The 18,192-nt window shown below is 39.1% G+C and overlaps 1 pseudogene; it reads left to right on the top strand.

Annotated features, from left to right (window-relative positions):
* Window positions 1-16,663: 16,663 nt before the first annotated feature.
* Window positions 16,664-17,253, top strand: LOC136398062 (peroxiredoxin-1 pseudogene; annotated as a pseudogene).
* The last annotated feature ends 939 nt before the right edge of the window (window positions 17,254-18,192 follow it).

The following is an 18,192-nucleotide window of genomic DNA, read 5'->3' as shown; positions in this document are numbered from 1 at the left end:
CCCCCTGGTGGGCAGAGAGTCGCCCCTGGTGGGCGTGCTGGGTGGATCCCGGTCGGGCGCATGCGGGAGTCTGTCTCACTGTCTCTCCCCGTTTCCAGCTTCAGAAAAATACAAAAAAAAAAAAAAAAAGTGGCCCTTACACCTAAGAAAGAATTTTGAAGAAGATATATAAGGCAGCCTTAAGTTTCTTTGTTAAAAAAAAACAATGTCAGGAAAATGTCTATTTTATAGTTATTATAATAACATGAAGCCTCTGCTTATTCTTCAGGGGGTAAGAACACACACACAAGCAGTTTGGTGATTAAAAGAACTTTTATTATGCTGCTGTTGAGGTTGTTTCTTTCTTTTTTGTGTGTGTCATCCAACTTGCAGTCTTTCATTTTTCATCGTAGCTGTACTGATTCTTCATCTAAAATGTTCTAGTGGCATCTAACGCGAAGTCTTATTAAAAGGGTCACACATCACTAATAAAAAATAAAAAGAGATGACTTGAAGGCCTTATAGGCTGTGATTCTGCATACAATCCATGTAGCGAGCAAAACAGAACAGTAGGAAAGCTCAGGAGGGCTCAGGGCTGCGTCCAGGGGACAGAGGGAGAGCCAGCTGCTCCGTGACACGCTCCGCAGGCGCACCTGCAGGCCTCCCTGCGCAGGTTCTGCCGTGACCGGAACAACTGTCACCCTGGGAATAGGAATTCTCCTCTTCCTGGGTCCGATGACTATGGGAAGCTGTCCTCACCATTGACCATCTGCTCCCATGTTAGATTCAAAATGGAAAAAAACAACAAAACCCACCGAACCTGTGTTTTGATGGGAAGAAAGAGTGGCAGGTATAATACAGCCTTTTAAAAAGGCCAGTGTGTTTTTGTTAGTACTTTGCAGTCTGTAATGGTTAATTTTTTAAAAATGTATTGATTGATTTTAGAGAGAAGAAGGGTAGGGAGAGAGAGAGAGAGAGAAACACTGATTTGTTGTTCCACTTCTTTATACATTCATTGGTTGATTCTTGTATGTGCCCTGACCTGGGATCGAACCCACTACCTTTACAAATGGGGATGCCATTCTAACCAACTGAGCTACCCTGCCAGGGCTGTGATGGTTAATTTTATGTGTCAGATTGACTGGGCTAAGGGATGCCCAGAGAGCTACTACATTCTGGGTGTATATGTGAGGGCGGTTCCAGAAGAGATTAGCACTTGAACAGGCACACTGAGTAAAGATGAGCCTCACCAGTGTGCTGGGCAATCCCTCAGTCACTGAGGGCCTGAAGGAAACAAAAAGGTGGTGAAGGGCAAGTTTACTCTCTACTTAAACTGGACCATCCATTTTCTCCTGCATTCCAACGTTGGTTCTCAGTCTTTGGGTTTGGGCTAGAACTGCACCATCCGTTTCCCTGGCCTCTGGCTTGCAGACACAGATCAGGGACTTCTCAGCCTCCATCATTATGGGAGCCAATTCCTGTAATAAATTTCATTCTCTGTGCATCTGATTGGCTCTGTTTCTCTGGAGAACGCTGTCTAATACACAGTCCTTTGCAAGCAGAGGAATAAAGTGGGGACGACGTGGGCTGGAGCTGCCTGAGAAGAGGGGATGTGAGGAAGTATAAACCTGTTTATCAGATCTTTGTAATGTCTAGAGACTTACTGTATTTTTATTTTATTTTATTTTAATTTTGAGAAAGGCAGGGAGAGAGAGACAGAGAGAAAGGAACATCAAGCTGCTCCTGTATGTGCCCTGACCGGGGATCGAACTGGCAACCTCTACACTTCAAGATGATGCTCCAACCAACTGAGCTATCCAGTCAGGGCTTAATTTTTTATTGATTGATTGAGTTTTAAAGAGACAGAGAGAAGAAGGAAGAGAGAAGAGCGGGGAAAGGGAAGCATTAATTTGTCATTCCACTTAGTGTGCAGTCATTGGTTGCTTCCGGTGTGTTCCCTGACCGGGGATCAAACTCACAACTTTGTCGTTTCAGGACAGTGCTTTAACCAGATGAGCAAACTGGCCAGGGTGATTTCTAAAGTTCTAATTACTTACTGTGGACTCATACTTAGATTACGTGTGCTGTATACCTGGTCTTTAAATTACACATTAAAACCGAGAAATAGGTGTCACAATTTCCTTTTAGTAGGTGAATCCTAGGCTCAATGAAAACAGGTTTGTCACCAAATGATGTTTTGATTTGATTACAAAGTCTATGGTTTTCTCTTTACAAAAAGAAGTCTATGGAGCTCTGGGATATGTCACCTCCCTCACTAAACTATCTCTCACTCCAGATGGGTACCTGGTATGTATGATTTACAACCAACCATAGGGCGTTCGTTGTCTAGGTGCTTAATTTTTCCCCACTATTTGAATGATGATGATGACAAGATGATGAGCATTCCTCAGGAAAAAGAAAAGTATCTCTAGATGGATCTAAATAGTAATATTGAAAGCTTTAAGAATTTGTGGGAAATTTGTGACTGCCTCTCGGACGTCCCCTCCACTCAACCCTCCGGGGTTGGCCTGAAAGGACCACGTCATGGAGGATCCCTGGCCACTGGTTCCCAGTTGGTTTCAGCCAGTGAGGGACTGGAAAGAAAGCCACAGTCTAGTGGAAAGAGAGATCAGGGTAATCATGCCACCAGCTCCTCCTTTGAAATTATTTTTAATTGGCTGCATTTTTTTCACCTCGCGTCACAGCCACTACAGGGGAATCCACAGTATGTGTTCCAAATTTCAGTAACTGCTTCTTCCCCTGGTCTCTGCAGGCTTGGAGGTGGGAAGAGCTCCACCATATTGTCATTTCTTGTCTGTTTTATTTTTATCTCATCCACATCTTAATTATTTCTTTCATCAAACTTTTTCTAATTCGCCACTGGAATGTGGCATTTGTTTTATACCAGGAACATGAATTATTCAGTTTCATTTATCCACTTAACAACTATTTATTGAATTCCAATTATATGTGTGTTATATGTGGTTGGTGTGTGAGGGGAGGAGGAGTGGATCTCAGAAAAAATAAAATGTTGAAAGATGATTTATCCTTTCTATTTTGATAATATTGTTTTCCTTTTACTAACATATTATGGTTCAGGTAAACAAATATGGGTGGATAAAAGGTTTTATCTTTTCCTTTTTTTTATTATTTATCCTTCCTTCCTTCCTTCCTTCCTTCCTTCCTTCCTTCCTTCCTTCCTTCCTTCCTTCCTTCCTTCCTTCCTTCCTCCCTCCCTCCCTCCCTCCCTCCCTCCCTCCCTTCCTCCCTCCTTTCCTCCCTCCTTTCTTTCTTTCTTTCTTTCTCTTTCTTTCTTTCTTTCTTTCTCTCTCTCTCTCTTTCTTTCTTTCTTTCTTTCTTTCTTTCTTTCTTTCTTTCTTTCTTTCTTTCTTTCTTTCCTTCCTTCTTCTTTCTTTCTTTCTTTCTTTCTTTCTTTCTTTCTTTCTTTCTTTCTTTCTTTCTTTCTTTCTTTCTTCTTTCTTTCTTTCTTTCTTTCCCTTTCTTCCTTTTCATTCGGCTCAGCTATGGATAGTTTTTGCCATGTGCCATGTAACAGGCACAGAGACAAAGAGAGACAGGCTTCTTTCCCTGAAAGCCATTTTTTTTTTCATACTAACTCTTGGAAGCCTGGTGTATGTTTTTAGAACAACTTAATTTGGACATGTCACATTCCAAGTGTTCAAAAGCCACCTGGGCTAGTGGCCTCTGAATTAAATCATGTATCTCTACAGCCCTGATGGAGCTTCCTCTGTCATCCATTTTATGCAAGATTCTGCCCTTATTGCCTTATCTGTTTATACATTCCCTGCTTCAGAGATCTCGTTTATCCCTGAGTAATTAACTATTTGATGATTCTAAATATTATAGCTCTATAGAGATTACCTATGGGCCCCATAAACTCATCAGAACTCAAAGTCTTCCATTGTAGCCCAGAAAGTGGCTTCCCCTTCACTTCGTCATTATATCATCATCATTCTATCAATCACCCATCACCAAGGCTTAAAGCCTTGGATTCTTCCTATCACTGAGCCTTTCCTATTCAACTAATAATTTCTAAATCTTATGGCTACATTTCTGAAATACAATCCTTGGATTCAAATTTTAGGTCCTTGAAGATGTTGCTGTTTAATTTTCCTGAAGTACAATTCTTATCCTGTTACACCTTCTTTGAAAATATTCTAAGGCTCCATATTTCCTACCAAATGAAACAAGAGATTGTTTAGTTTAGAATTCAAAGCACTTTACAATATGATCTCTTTACCTCTAGTCTCATCTCCTGGTGGTTTCTTATATGTGATCTGTGTTCCAGAAAAAAAGTAATAAAGTTCCTGAGCCTTCCTTGCAGGTCTTCACCCTTTACATCTTTTTTTCTATTTAATTCTCTACCCAGAACACTCCCCTCCTTTGCCACTTGGCTCGATCCTGCCCGGGCTTTAGGCCCAGCACTAAAGGTAATTGTTGTGTCAGCCATCCCTATACTCCTTCTCTATTCTCTTAAAAAAAAGAACTAAATATGTTCTCTCTGCCCCTGTAACATACAATTAACTGTTTTGTTTTGTTTTTAATTTTTAAAAATTATTTATTCATTTTAGAGGTGGGAAAGAGAGAGAGAAGGAGGGAGGGGCAGGAAGCATCAACTCCCACATGGGCCTTGACCCAGCAGGCCCAGGGTTTTGAATTGGCGACCTCAGCATTCCAGGTCCACTTTATCCACTGCGCCACCACAGGTCAGGCTACAACGAACTGTTTTATTTCCCTTATAGTACCGGATGGCTTTTGCCATATAGTGTGTTTAATGTAAATTTTTCATTCCTTTCTACCAGTCAGTCAGTCAGGTTTTTTTTAGGGTTATTTTATACATGGGAAGTCATGGGATAAGATTGTTCATACCAGGGGTTTTTGGAGAGCAAAGTTGATATACACAGACACAATATTTGAGAGTTAGATGAGGAGTCAAGTCAAGAATTGTTAAGTGTAGAATAAATAACTGTCTTTCTTTGGCTAGCATCTCCAAATCTCGGGTAACTTGGCAGTCCCATAGCGTGCCCATTAGTTTAATTAAATCAGGCTTCTAGTTTATGTTTTAATAGATGCTAAGACAAGAACTTCTAATATAATCTTACCTTGCCAGCATGTTATAATTTTATCATTTCTGTTTATTTCCTTCTGTTTCGATGAAATACATAGAAGTCTAAAAACATATTTACCCAAGTTTTGAAGTGGGTTGTTTCAGTGATGATACAAAGGAAGTTTTTCTTTTCTCTTTATGCGTTTCTGCATTTTCAGCTTCTTTTTTCATTTTTACAATAAAAATATATTTTTGATCATAAATATCAAGTGAAAACTAAAATATATCGTGAGACTCTTTGGATGTGCTGCCTTTTATTTTCTTCCCCAAACTTTGCTTGAATGCCAAGTTGTATAGCCCTTAAGATCAAAGTAACAAATAAAAGATAGAAATGGACTTTAGCCAAAGCACTCAGCAGGCTGTCAGAAAGTACAATAGTTGCTTCTGAGTAAAACCAAACCACACCAAACTTTCTTGAAAACTAAGGTTTCCAAAGTAATTCAAAAGTGATAGCAAAACATTTCATATTGTAGGCAGTTGCAGCAGGTCTGTGAGAGTCAACTTATCCAGTAGAGGGATCTGGAAGTTTGGGGAGTTAGCTTATAGACTCTGGGGATGCTTTTAGAGGTTTTTGTAGCATTTCAGATGGAGAATTTTCATAAAGAATGTCTAGAATTCCACCCACTACCCCTAATAAGAAAGGACTAAGTTTAATAATAAAGGATGTCTCCTCCTTAAAATATGAGTGGAGACCAAACTAGAGTCTGTTTACAAGTTTATCACTTGTTTATACTTCTTTATCTCTGGTATAAATTAAAATGTAAAATTAGAACTAGAAGTTGATATTGTGTTATATTTATCAAGAATCACTATTGAATTTTGCTCACCTTATGCAAAATACATGAGGATCCTCTGAACTGCACTTATGGCAGGTGGGGTAGGTGGGAATTACAAAAAGTCAGTGAGTAAAACTTCACAACAGGAGGAGGAAATAAAAGCTATAATCGACTTCTAAGATTTCTGTCTCTGATGAGAGAATTGCAGAAGCCCTCATAGCCTAAGGATGAAGTAGGGTGAATTAAGACACACATCTGATGGTGTCACACAGCAGGCACACGGTGCTACAAGGACTCATTGCAACAGGTCAGTTGGTCAGGGCAAGCAGCAGTGCAGCTAAAAGACCTTTGGCTGTGGGTTAGAAACTTAGATTAATTCAGCTCTTTACGTACTACCTTGGCGATGTTGGGAGAACTGTTGCACTTCTATGAAACCATTTCCTTATCTGATACATATTAGTTTGACTAGACCCAGATGAAGCTAATGCTAATCGAATAAATTTGTTCCTCTTTACTTCTTCAGGACCTGCTGGAGGTGACAAATCAAATAAGTACAGCAAGCAGATCTCCGAGTCTTTGTGAGGAAAGAGGAACCTGAAGATATCTTCAAACAAAGCACCTTCTTGGAGGTCATGGGGTGTGGGGGACTTGATGATGACAATATAATCTTAAGGGAATAAAGGGAATAAGGAAAATGTGGAAAGTTATAGGAGATGAAAAAAGGTAGAAGGAAAGAATGGCATTCTTAATTTTTCTAAGATGGAAATATTGTGTTTGTGTGTGTGTGTGTATGTGTGTGTGTGTGAACATCTTGGTTAACTTGGCTATACCATTGCCTATCGAGAAGTCCTCTTTCTTTTCTCCTACATCTGTCTTCAAGGTGTGCATTGGTAGAGTACATAAAGTAAGCCAGAATTGTCTCCTAGAATTGTACAATGAGACAAACCAAGTAGAATTAGAATTGTGGAGCTATTCTTTCAAGGAAATACATTTTTTTTAACTCTTGATAATGACATATGTTTTATTCTTTTTTGTTATACTTTATGTTCTCAAATCAACTCATATGGAGTCTTTCACTTGCTATATAAAGTATATTTTTAAAGAGATGAAGTGAATTTTTCTATATTCCTGGCAAGCATTTCTGGTTGTAATAGGGAGGCATTTTTGTAGAAACAGACATGGAACCTATTGATAAATTATAATCTGATATCAAAGGAAGAATGTAACTCATTTTAGAAACAAAAATCGAGTGAAATACTTTTGTAAATCAGTCTGTGCATAACATGCATAATCTTTAAGATAACAGAATGTCTTTGAGCAATCCAGTTTGTAAGCCTTCTTAGAAAGAAAAATGTGTTTAGCTGAAAAGACAAGTATTTTTAAGCTACTATGTCTAGTGTATAATTTAACTTAAATGGAAAATGTGTAAATGCTTCTAACAATATAAATATATATATATTTTTAATATAATATATTAAATACAATATAAATATATATATATTAACAGAGACAGAGAGAATCAGAGAGAGGGACAGATAGAAACATACAGGCAGGAGGGAGAGAGATGAGAAGCATCAATTCTTTATTGTGGCACCTTAGTTGTCCATTGATTGCTTTCTCATATGCGCTTTGACCAGGGGGCTACAGCAAAGAGAGTGACCCCTTGCTCAAGCCAGCAACCTTGGGCTCAAGCCAGTGGCCATGGGGTCATGTCTATGATCCCACGCAAAAGCCAGTGACCTTGTACTCAAGCTGGCGACATTAAGGTTTTGAACCTAGGTCTTCCACATTCCAGTCCAACATTCTATCCACTGTGCCACCACCTGGTCAGGCTAATAATATATTTTAACAACTGTGCAATTGCTATATAATTATCCTTCCTGTTTCTAAAGTTTAAAGAAAGTAAAATTCAATATTATATACTTTAAGAATTATGGTTATAGTAGGTGGTCATAAATTATTATAATAAACAAACCATAAAATTCTGTACATCAGCCAAATATAGAACGCAATTAAATATATAATATCTGTATGTGTAGTTAATGAAAATTTATTTTTAGCTTAAGAAATGAAATAGACAAATACAGTATAGGCCTTAAACTCCTACTTTACTTGAATAAATTCAGCTGAAGAATGATGTCTAAACTGCAAGGACATATCAAAAACAAGCAACCAAAAAAACAAACAGAGGCAAGTTATAAGACACTCAATCAGTAGGAATGGGTAGATGGGGAAAAACACAAAGTAGCTCATAGGTATTGAACTCTAGCTTTGAGCTACGCCATCATTGGTGCTTTACATATGCTGTTATAGTTAACCTTTGCAACAAACCGCTGAAGTATTATTACATTCATTTACAGACGAGATCATTCATGCAGCTAGGACGTGATGCTTCAGGGATACAAACTCTGGGATATCTCACTCCAAGGTCTGCATTAGAACTGTTGGATTGAGAGACCCATGAGGTGACTAAAATTATATAATGAACATTTTGAAAGAGTACAAAATCTTTCTAAGTTACTATAGCAATATATGTTTTTGCTATTAAAGAATTTCTTATACTGTATCATTATCTAGTCACATGTATAATTATATTTGTGTTACTTCATTCATTCATTTATTCATGTTTATAGTCAATGTTTATGGAATTCACATTCTGTGACACTGCATGTGAAGCAAGGGACATCAATGAACCCTCCGGGAATGTAAATTCCTATAGGAGAAACAAACAACATAATAGCAGATTTTGATGATTATTTTGTATAAAATAGAACCATACAAAACTTCTATATTGCTTGAATATCAGAATTTCATGTGATTCAACCTAGTAATTAAATAGTAAAGTATATTTCTGGAGCATGTCTTTCAGACACCCTGGACATATATTTCTGTTGTTTGCTTTCTTATAAATGTATGTGTGGGCTCCTTACAGGAGCAGGTGTGTACTGACTATAGAGAGTAAATAGTTTATGATGGATTTTTATTTACAACAATAAATCTGATCATCATCTTAGAAATTACCCAAACTTTTGTTTAGCTTTCTGCTAAGTTTTCATAAAAGTTGTAATGAACCTTAAGAAACATCCCTTATGTTTAAGTTGACTGTAATAGGACAATAACCATGGCATATAATATATATTTATTATCATTAATTTCTTAAAAATTACAAATTAGTAATAATGGATCCTGTAGAAATTATCTCTACTCATTTTCCTTGCTAACCAGAACACTTGCAGGATATCCCTTCCTTCAAAGTCCAGCAGAAGCTTATATAAATATTTATATGTTTGTTCTTATAAATAATATGTACATGGAAATATTTTTTCTTCTATATCTAGTCTTCTCTTTTAATTGTTGCTATTGTTGTTTGGGACCCATTGACATGCAATGGATTAATCCCAATTATTATAAACTATTACTATTGATTCATGTCAGCTCTTATTTTTGTTTTATTTTCAATATCTGTCTCCACCTTTCAAGCTGACCCCATTCTTCTTTCTCCAACAGATAGGCAGACTTCTATATATGTGTATTAAAGAACAATATGCAGTGTTGTTTCGCATGCTTTTAATTTACAGAATGGAGTTGTATTATTCTTCTTATTCAGCTTCCTCCTCTTTAGAGTCAAAGTTATGTTTTAGACATCTAGCCTTAGTAATGTAGGATTTGTTCATTCTTTTGACTGTTGCCTCTTTTTTTTTTTTGACATGTTATCTACCCATTATCCAACTGATGCCACATTTCTAATGTAGAAACAGTGCAGAAGTGCTAATTCTTACCTATCCTCTTTCTGTGTCTATAAAAGATTCCTTGGAGTTTATTGCCAGGAATATAATAGCTGATAAATAGCATATACACACAGGCTCTGTTTCATTTAATGCTGCCAAATTGCTGTCCAAAATAGCTGTATTATTTACACTTTTAGCACTGTAAGTAGATCTTGTTTTTTTGACATTTCTAATTGATCACTTACTTCCCCACATCTAAATAGCCATTTTTTACCTTTTTCTTCTCCTCAAAACTCCAACGACAGCTTCCTGCCCTCCCACTCAGCTCATCACCTCATATTTCCATAGCTGCATTTGCTAACCTATCTGCTCATCCCCCTGTGAACATGCATGCGGTCCTTGCTCTTATCAAAGCCAACATCTCCTAAATGACATCTGAAGACATCATTCCCCAAATTATCTCTGCTCTCACATATCATCAGCTCCTCGCCCTCCACTGGATCATCCCCATCAGTGTGCAGACAAGCTAACATATCATCAACCTTTTGGGGGGAAAAAAACTGACCTTCAATTCTCCTCCAGCATCCAACCCTTTTCTCTATTCCTTACATAAAAACTCTTAGAATTATCTATCGTCACTACCTACACTTCGTTCTTGCATAATACTGTGTTCCTCTATTTTCTAGAAACATTGATTTTGTTGTTTTAATTTCTTTTAGATCTTTTATACTACATTTTCCTTCCCTTAGAATGCTTTTAGCTCAGGCAATTTTTTATTATAATGCCTTAAGTTTAAATAAAATCCCAGGAAAAAGTCCTTCTTTAACATCCAATCTAACCACCCAATAACTATTACCTCTCTCCTCTCATAAATGAATGCATGATATTTTTTATGCTTGCTTATTGTTTGAGATATTGTCTTGCTCATTAGAATGTAAACTTTATGACTTAAGGACTTTATATGTCTTGTTCTAGTGTATGCACAGGGATATAGAACAATGCCTACCATTTATATCAGATTCAGTAAATATGTACTGAATGAAAGTTTTTTTGAGTAAAATTTTGGTTTTAATCTGAGTTGTAAAACCATAACTCTTCAGCATGATATATAAGATGTATTCATTAAAAATATTTGTAAAGTGCAAGCACACTTTTAATAACTCAGGTATAAAAGAATTGATCTCACTTCAAGAATTAGCTTCTGAAGAATAAGTGAACGCTGGCAAACTATTCATAATTTCAAATTGTCCTTTCTTTCTGGACACAGTCATATTGTTATTATGTCACAAAAGTATTTGGAGTCATTTTGATGTAATCTACTTTATTCAATTTTATACAATTCTAGAACATTTCCTCTATGAGCCACGAATCTAATTTTATGTATCTTTTCCTAGGCAGCTAGTTGGCCTAGCCCTAGACTGAAAGTTACATATTTGGGTGGGAAGTGCTTGTCCTACAGATAAAAATGGAAATTGTAGCGCTATAAAATCCTATTTACTTCTCTAGAATTTTATTTATTAATATATATAACCATATATACAGGGTGCCAGGCACCTTGGCGTTTCTCTAGGCCCTTGAGATATGCCAGTGAAACAGCACAAGGCCTGGGGCCTTTGAGGAGCCTACACTGCAGTGTGTGTGCATGCATTGGGAGGGAGGCGGGCAGTAAACTATAAAGCAGGCATCCCCAAACTACGGCCCGTGGGCCGCATGTGGCCCCCTGAGACCATTTATCCAGCCCCCCACCGCACTTCCAGAAGGGGCACCTCTTTCATTGGTGGTCAGTGAGAGGAGCACTGTATGTGGTGGCCCTCCAACGGTCTGAGGGACAGTGAACTGGCCCCTTGTGTAAAAAATTTAGAGACCCCTGCTACCTACACACAAATAACATAACTATAAATTCTAAACATAAGGCCATTCAGTCAAACTTTTTAGAAGGTGATAAACAATCTGAAAACAATAGCGCACATAAGGGACATGATGGTGGAGGCACAGGTTGCATTCTAAAGAGGGTCAAGATTGACCTCGCGGGGAGACAGCTGAACAAGGACTTGGAAGGGCGGAAGTAACCCACCAAAGCCTCGGCTCTGAGTTGAGAACCAGCATGGGAGCTCGTGTGGCTAAAGGGAAGTGCGAGAGAGGGACGGTGGCAGATGGATCACAAGGTCAGACTGGAACTGGCTGCCATACCCAGGAGGTCCTCTAGGTGGCTGCAGGAGATGCTCCGGGGCCTGCCCACATTCCCCTTATCAAGCATATGCACTGCTCCCCACTGCTAAGAGTGCTCAGCAGACAGGAGCCACATAACCTGGGAAGTGGCCCTTTTGCAGACAACCAATGTGCAATGTGTTGACAGGTACAGGGGTTTGAAAAGCTGGTATCCTTCCTCAAGTAGGAAGAGCTCTGTGATCCACGTGTGCCCAGAGCCCTGTGGCTGGGGACCAGGCGCAGGTCAACGTTCCCGAGCAACATCCCTCTCTCGACTCTTTCCGTGCCTCTATCCTGCCTCGCCCTCACCTCACAGGCTGCACCTGGGTCTCACCTCTGCTGTGTCACCTTTACCGGAATCCTCACCTCAGGCTCTGCTTTAGAGAACCCAAACTAAGTCAGTCGTTGTAAGCACTTTGATTTTATGCTGCGAGTGAAATGAGAGCCACTACGGGGTTTGAGAAGTGCCCTTGTCTGTTTATATCTAGAGTCATTCATCTCCCCCTTGTGTTGAGAAGAGACCAGGAGGGAGAACAGGATGGGACCAGAGACTAGGAGACGAGGAGGCTACTACAGCAATCTGGGAAACAGTGATGGATGGCGGCCTGGTAGCAGTAAAAGTGATACAAACTGATTGGTTTCTGGAAACATTTTGAAGTCGTATACAGAAGATCCTGATGAATCATATAACATATTGGCATCAATTTTAAAGTATAATAGTGCACTCAGAGGGTTGGTTGGCTAAGTAGTTTTCTGAGGAGCTGTCTTTGCACTTCATTCGCTGGAGAAACAACTTAATTAGCCATCTGTTTGATGGCTATAAAGGTATAGCAATTTTTAAGAGTTACATTGAGATCAGTTTTCTTCTGCTGAGATCAGCTACAGAATATTTGTAAATTTAAAAAGCCTAGTCTAAGAAATCTAAGGAGGTAAGTACAGCTCACTGAGAGGAAACTTTGGGCCAGACATCTTGTCAAAGAACCCATCTAAATCACTGGTGTTTTCTACCCTGTCTTGAAATGGATCGCCCCTTAGTGGGTATTTTATCTTCCATGTGCTTTATACCCCAAACATAAGTCCAGAGATATTTTCTACTTTTCTCTAGATCCTATGAATTTTAAAAAAATATATTTTTTTATTTAGTGATTTTAAAGAGAGGAGAGAAGTAAGAGAGAGAAAGAGAGAAAGAGAAATATTGATTTGTTGTTCCACTTACTTATGCATTTGTTGGCTGATTCTTGTATGTGCCCTGACCGGGGATCGAACCTACAACTTTGGTGTATCAGAACAATGCTTTAACCACTGAGCTACCTAGCCAGAATTGATCCTATGACTTTTACTATAGATCTATTTTGACATGAAGAAACTTGAATCTGATAACTTCCAAATTATAAACTATCAAGAGAACTGTGTAGGTTTAGAATCTATCAAAGAGAAAATTAGTAATCTGAGTGTTTAGTTTCCTGCATTGTATACAGAGGGAAGTCAGACAAAAATTTTGTCTGTAAACACAGGACAGTTTCTATTATTCTATCGAGGCCCAAAGTAGACAACAAATCACTTGTTCAGTAGCAAAACATTCTTTCTCTTTCCTGTTTTGACTTCTCCTAATCCCAATTCAACCTCACTATACCCACTGATTATGAGGAATCAACAGTTAGTGTGAATTTTTATCCTTCTAAAAGTACAACATAGTATCAGATCCCTTTTGCCTTTTAAAGCAGTGGTCCCCAACCCCTGGGCCACGGACCGGTACTGGTCTGTGGGCCATTTGGTACCGGTCCACAGAAAAAGAATAAATAACTTACATTATTTCCCTTTTATTTATATTTAAGTCTGAACGATGTTTTATTTTTAAAAAATGACCAGATTCCCTCTGTTGCATCCATCTAAGACTCTTGATGCTTGTCTGGTAAGTTCAACAATTATATTTAAAAATACCAAAGTTTTTACACTGGTCGCATAATTTTATTTTGTGCATTTATCCTTCCCACCCTAAAGGCCGGTCCGTGGAAATATTTTCTGACATTATACTGGTCCATGGCCCAAAAAAGGTTAGGGACCACTGTTTTAAAGGGAGCAAAATATATTTATACAAGGTGTTAGCTCAAAGAATATCATGTAAGGGAAAGAATATATATCTTTTTCTTGCTCACATGTTTTTGGGTAAATTGAGAGATTAAAACCTTTGTAATTAAACCTTCCAAATCATTTCTTTAGAATTCTATTCGTATTTGCAAACTGCCTCTTATAACTTATCAAACAGAGTTCTAAGAAAGAATCTCATGTGATTACTGCAATTTAATTTCAGGAACTGAAATGCCATAGCTAAGTCAACAAAGTGTGTTTACATTCAAAAAATAAATTTTATTGTATATCCTTAGAATTTTATTGAAGTCTCTGAAGTAATTGTTAATAAAATATACTCAGTGAATGCTGTGGTTACAAATTAAAATCATATCTTGTTTCTCACTGTCTACGTAAGAGTCAAACTTTTAAGCCCTGGCTGGTTGGCTCAGTGGTAGAGTGTCAGCCTGGTGTGCAGGAGTCCCGGGTTCGATTCCCAGCCAAGGCACACAGGAGAAGCACCCATCTGCTTCTCCACTCCTCCCCCTCTCCTTCCTTTCTGTCTCTCTCTTCCCCTCCCACAGCTAAGGCTCCATTGGAGCAATGTTGGCCCGGATGCTGGGGATGGACCCATGGCCTCTGCCTCAGGTGCTAGAATGGCTCTGGTTGCAACAGAGCAACACCCCAGATGGGCAGAGCATCGCCCCCTGGTGGGCATGCTGGGTGGATCCCGGTTGGGTGCATGCGGGAGTTTGTCTGATTGCCTCCCCGTTTCCAACTTCTGAAAAAAAAAAAAAGGTCAAACTTTTATGACTTACAAGTAGGCAAAATAAAAAATTTTATTTGCAACACATGGGGAAACTTTAGATCACCCTGGTCATAGTCTCTATCTCCTAGCTTGACCACTTTTTGAGAAAAGTATTGCAAATATATTGCATTTCTAAACCTAGTTTCTTTTCTTATTAATGTCATGCTGCTCAGTATGTGATTTGGTGTTCACATTGGGGCTACGCAGAATAACAGACGCTGCCTTGCTGCAGAGGCAAGTAGGGTGTATGGCTTAATGTCCTCTATAAAATGCACGACGTCTAACACTGGTAGTCTCGTAGATAGAGTCTAAACCTCCTCAGCTCCCCTAATAGTTTATAATCTTGATGTTATCAGACTCCTCCTTTCGTTATTATATCTTCTTATTTCCTATTTATCTTGTATATGCCTAGAAGAGTGCTAGAACCTGATTAAATTGTCCCTCTCCCCTAAGTCTGTGCTGTGATTCTTGGCGTAAAAAATTTATTGCCCTGAGCAATAAATTTCCCATAGCTGTTATTTTCCAATGAAAAGTAAAAGTATGGCATAAACTTTCTATTTTTTGAGTTTTGTTTTTATTTTTTTTTAATCACAGTTAACATTTAATTTTATAATAGTTTCAGGTGTACAACCCATTGATTGGACATTATAAAACTTACTAAGTGATCACTCCAATAAATCTAGTACCTCTAGTACTCATCTGGCACCATCCATTGTTATTACAATATTACTGACTATATTTCCTATGCTGTACTATCATCCCCTTGACTAGTTTGTAACTATCAACTTGTACTTCTAAACCCCTTCACCTTTTCACCCATCCACCCAATCCGCCTCCACTCTGGCAACTATCAAAACGTTCTCTGTATCTATGAGGTTTCTTTCTGTTCTGCTTGTTCATTTGTTTTCTTTTGTTGATTCCACATATAAGTGAAATCATATAGCATTTGTCTTCCTCTCTCTGACTTATTTCACTCAACACAATACTCTCTAAGTTCATGCATGTTTTGCAGATGACAAGGTTTCATTCTTTTTCATGGCTGAGTCATATTCACTATATATGTGCTCCACTTTATTCTTTCTTTTATTAATGGACACAGGTTGCTTAATTAATGGACCCAAACCCTGGCTATTGTAAGTAATGCTGCAATGAACATATGGATGTATATGTATTTTTGACTTAGTGTTTTGGGTTTCTTTGGATAAATATCCAAAAGGAGAAGTGCTGGGTCCTTCACCTCTTATTATTAGAGCCTTCATTTGAAAGTCTCTTTTGTCTGGAATAAGTATTGCTACCCCACCTTTGTGTTTGTTTCCATTTTCATGAAATATCTATTTCTATCCCTATATTTTCTTTCTTTTTTTTTTTTTCTGAAGCTGGGGAGAGACAGACAGACTCCCGCATGCGCCCGACCGGGATCCACCCTGCATGCCCACCAGGGGCGATGCTCTGCCCACCAGGGGGCGATGCTCTGCCCCTCCTGGGCATCGCTCTGCCACGACCGGAGCCACTCTAGCGCCTGGGGCAGAGGCCAAGGAGCCATCCCCAGCGCCCGGGCCATCTTTGCTCCAATGGAACCTTGGCTGCGGGAGGGGAAGAGAGAGACAGAGAGGAAGGAGGGGGGGTAGAGAAGCAAATGGGCTCTTCTCCTATGTGCCCTGGCCAGGAATCGAACCCGGGTCCCCTGCATGCCAGGCCGACGCTCTACCACTGAGCCAACCAGCCAGGGCTTATCCCTATATTTTCAGTCTGTGTGTCTCTTTCAATCTGAAGTGAGTCTTTTAAAAACAGCATATATATATATATATAATTATATATATATATATAATTTCTTGTTTTGTTATCCATTCAGCTTTCATAGGTCTTTTGATTAGAGTATTTTTAACCCATTTGCATTTAAAGTAATTATCAATATGTGAGTCATGTTCCTGACTGGTCTTGGATTTCTGTCAGAGCTGCTCATAGAGAGATGTCTTCAGGAAATGCTAAAATTGAGTGCCCTGCTCCCAACTTTAAAGCCACAGCTGTTGCCAGATGGTCAGTTCAAAGATATCAGCCTCTCTGACTACAGAGGAAAATACATGTTCTTTCACCCTCCTGACTTTACCTTTGCATGCCCATCAGAGATCACTGCTTTTAGTGAAAAGGCAAAATACTTTAAGAAACTCAACTGCAAGTGATTGCATTTCTGTGGATTCTCACTTCTGTCACCTGGCATGGATCAACACACCCAAGAGACAAGGAGGACGGGGACCCATGAACATCGCCTTGGTGTCAGACCTCAAGCACACCACTGCACAGAACTATAGGGTCTTAAAGGCCAATGAAAGCATCACATTCAGGGGCCTTTTCACCATTGATAATAAAGGTATCCTTTGCCAGATCACCATAAATCATTTCCCTGTTGGCTGTTCTGTGGATGAGACTCTGAGACAAGTTCTGGCTTTCCAGTTCACTGACAAACATGAGGAACTGTGCCCAGCTGGCTGGAAGGCTGGCAGTGATACCATCAAATCTGACGTCCAGAAGAGCAAAGACTATTCCACTAAGCAGAAGTGAGCACTGGGCCATTTTAGAGTCATGCGGCAGTGTATAGCCATGAGAACAAAACCTCTTTTTTTTTTTTTTTTAATTGTCATGCTTAAAATACAGATCTTAGACTTAGCACAGATATGGTATGGGCCAGGACAGGCTTTTCCTACAGCAGGAGTCCCCAAACTTTTTACACAGGGGGCCAGTTCACTGTCCCTCAGACTGTTGGAGGGCCGGACTATAAAAAAACTATGAACAAATTCCTATGCACACTGCACATATCTTATTTTAAAGTAAAAAAAACAAAACGGGAACAAATACAATATTTAAAATAAAGAACAAGTAAATTTAAATCAACAAACTGACCAATATTTCAATGGGAACTATGCTCCTCTCACTGACCACCAATGAAAGAGGTACCCTTCCAGAAGTGTGGCGGGGGCCGGATAAATGGCCTCAGGGGGCCGCATGTGGCCCACGGGCCGTAGTTTGGGGACCCCTGTCCTACAGGATGTGTGGAGGCCACTTTGCTTCCTCTGGAAGAAATGGCCTAAATTTAAGGAGAAGGCCAATTGATGTGTATAGTAATGGGGCATCACCTTTGATCTTTTGTTGTTTTTATTAAACTTTAACATTTCTTTTAGTGATGGTTTGGTGGTGATGAACTCTTTTGTCTTTTCTTGTTTGGGAGCTTTTTGTGTGTCCTTCAATTCTAAATGATAGCTTTGCTGGGTAGAGTGATGATCTTGGTTGTAGATCCAACCAAGCATTTTATCACCTTCTGGACTGCAAGGTTTCTGTTGAGAAATCAGCTGGCAGTCTTATGGAAGTCAGGTAACTAAGTTCTTCTCTCTTGCTGCTTGTAAGATTCTTTGATTTTTACCTTTTGCATTTCAATTGTAATGGTTCTTGGTTTGTGCCTCTTTGGGTTCATCTTGTTTGGGACTCTCTATGCTTCCTGGACTT

The sequence above is a fragment of the Saccopteryx leptura genome, chromosome 3 (genome assembly GCF_036850995.1).
Source record: "Saccopteryx leptura isolate mSacLep1 chromosome 3, mSacLep1_pri_phased_curated, whole genome shotgun sequence".
NCBI lineage: Eukaryota > Metazoa > Chordata > Mammalia > Chiroptera > Emballonuridae > Saccopteryx > Saccopteryx leptura.
Note: the sequence above shows the minus strand (reverse complement) of the source record. Positions and strands in the feature narration are given on the sequence as shown.